Raw genomic sequence first — 2,713 nt, forward strand, 5'->3', positions numbered from 1 at the left:
TCCCTGGCCGAAAAATAGGCTTAGTCGGCTACATTTTAGTTAGACTATTTTCACTTTTTTTCAAATGAGTATTTTATTCATGTGTGTTTAATTTTAAAATAATAATCTTATTGTAATTCTAAATCCCCGTGCTTCATTCAGGTATATTAACCATACTGGTAAACTAAATAAATAGCATTTATTTCCATATCCTTAGAGTGTTTACTGAGTGTGAAAAAGAACAAAATTACGACAGATTTGGACAGAGCCACAATAAATATTTGTGAATCATACAAATTTGTTTAAAAGAATTATAAACTTAACATGGGTCTGATTGTAACTCCAGATGGGGTTTGTGTGAGTGCTGGGGGGATTTGGAAACTCACTGGTTTCTGCAGATTCTGGCTCTGTGTTCAGGACAGAGTTGGCAGCACAGTCATTGCCCAATGATTTTTGTTTTTAAATTTAGAGTACCCAATTATTATTTTTTTTCCAATTAAGAGGAAATTTAGCGTGGCCAATCCACCGAACCAGCACATCTTTGGGTTGTGGGGGTGAAACCCGCGCAGATACGGGGAGAATGTGCAAACTCCACACAGACAGTGACCCAGGGCCGGGATTCAAACCCGGGTCCTCCATCAAATTCTAATATAACCTAAATAACTGGATAGATGTAAACGGCTTTCAGAACATTTTGAAGACAGGTGCTGTGTTGCTCGACCTCATGCCGCCTACGACACCATTTGACACAGTGGCCTCCACTTGAAGCTGTCATGGGTCCTCCCCCGGTTGAAAGCACCGGAACACTGTTGAACAAACAAAGGTTCAGAGTTCACCTCAGAGAGGCAAAAAGTACCTGGAAAAGACAAAACAATGGACTCCCCCAAGGCTCAATCCTGGCTCCAAGCCTCTTTATTGTGTACACAAATGATGTTCCAAAAGCTACCTGCCAAAAATTTGTATATGCCAACGACATCTGCCTTGCAACTCAAGCAGCCGACTTGAACAGTACTGCAACAAATGGTGACTCAAGCCAATCCCTGCAAAAACCATATCCAGCATATTGATCTTTACAATGCCAAAACCAATAAAGAGCTCAACATCCAAATGAATGGCTACAAGTTAAAGCACTCCCCAATTCCAACATATCTAGGAGTGGATAGGGCATTGATCTTTCAGAAACATCTAAAAACAACTACAGCCAAGGTCAAGTCCAGAAACAGCTCGATTGGCAAACTAACCGGCTCAACATGGGGTGCTGTTACCACCACCCTCCGAACCTCAGCACTCACTCTCTCATACTCAGTAACTGAATACCATGCCCCTGTTTGGTCAAGAGCATCATTCACACACAGATTTGTCACCCGGCTGAAAGCTACAATGCATATCATTACTGGAAGACTGCTCAATACCACTCACTTGGCTCCCTGTTCTGACAAACATCACTCCTCCACATATCCGCTGACTTGCAACAACCCACAAAATGATAGAAAAAGTTTGCAATGCTCCCTATCTGCAACTTAATGCTGATCTACTCAGCCCACCCAAGGTCTGACTCCCATCAAGAAGGCCGATCTGGAAAAACCATCCCACACGGGACTTCAATTCAAATGCCACCTGCACAAATGAATGAGAATCATTGGACATGGCAAACAAGTACCTGGTCTCAAACCCAATCCAAGAGTGGTTAACCCTCAGCAGGTTCAGCACCGACCACGGCGCATGCTTGGCAACCCTCCACAGATGGTGCATTAGCGCCAGCCCCCTATGTGCTTGTGGGAGAGAGCAAACTATGCACCACATCGTAGAAGAATATCCAATTCACAGATTCAACAGTGGCCTCAACATTGCAGGAGTGGAAAAAACTGCTTGGCTTAGGGACTTTGTATTTGTTAAATAAATTACTGGATGCACAGAAAACTAATGTCTGAATATAGATGGTGAGTGTTAAAAGCTCAGGGAAAGTAGATGTCCCTACGGAAGAACCGAGTCCCTCTGTTAGAGTGATTACAGCTCAGGGAAAGACTGACAGTCAGCTTTCTGATGCGTACAGCTCTCAGGGGCGGCACTGTAGCACAGTGGTTAGCATTGTTGCTTCAGAGCGCCAGGGTCCCAGGTTCGATTGCCGGCTTGGGTCACTATCTGTACGGAGTCTGCACGTTCTCTCCGTGTCTGCGTGAGTTTCCTCCAGGTGCTCCGGTTTCCTCCCACAAGTCCCGAAAGATGTGCTTGTCAGGTGAATTGGATATTCTGAATTCTCCCTCAGTACACCTGAAAAGGCGCCGGAGTGTGGCAACTTGGGGATTTGCACAGTAACTTCATTGCAGTGTTAATGTAAGCCTACTTTGTGACAATAATAAAATTATGAGAAAAGAGGATTGAAGATCTGAGGCAAAATTCTCTGGTATCGGCGCGATGTCCGCCGACAGGCGCCCAAATGGCCCAAATCAGTCGGGCATCACGCTGCCCCAAAGGTGCGGAATGCTCCGCATCTTGGGGGGCCAAGCCCCAACCTTAAGGGACTAGGCCCGCGCCGGACGAATTTCCACCCCGCCAGCAGTCGGAAAAGGCCTTTGGTGCCCCGCCAACTGGCGTGGAAATGACATCTCCAGGTGGCGCATGCGCGGGAGCGTTAGCGGCCGCTGACGGCATTCCCGCGCATGCGCAGTGGAGGGAGTCGCTTCCGCCTCTGCCACGGTGGAGACCGTGGCCAAGGCAGAAGGGAAAGAGTGCC

Source organism: Scyliorhinus torazame, chromosome 16, assembly GCF_047496885.1.
Source record: "Scyliorhinus torazame isolate Kashiwa2021f chromosome 16, sScyTor2.1, whole genome shotgun sequence".
Lineage (NCBI taxonomy): Eukaryota > Metazoa > Chordata > Chondrichthyes > Carcharhiniformes > Scyliorhinidae > Scyliorhinus > Scyliorhinus torazame.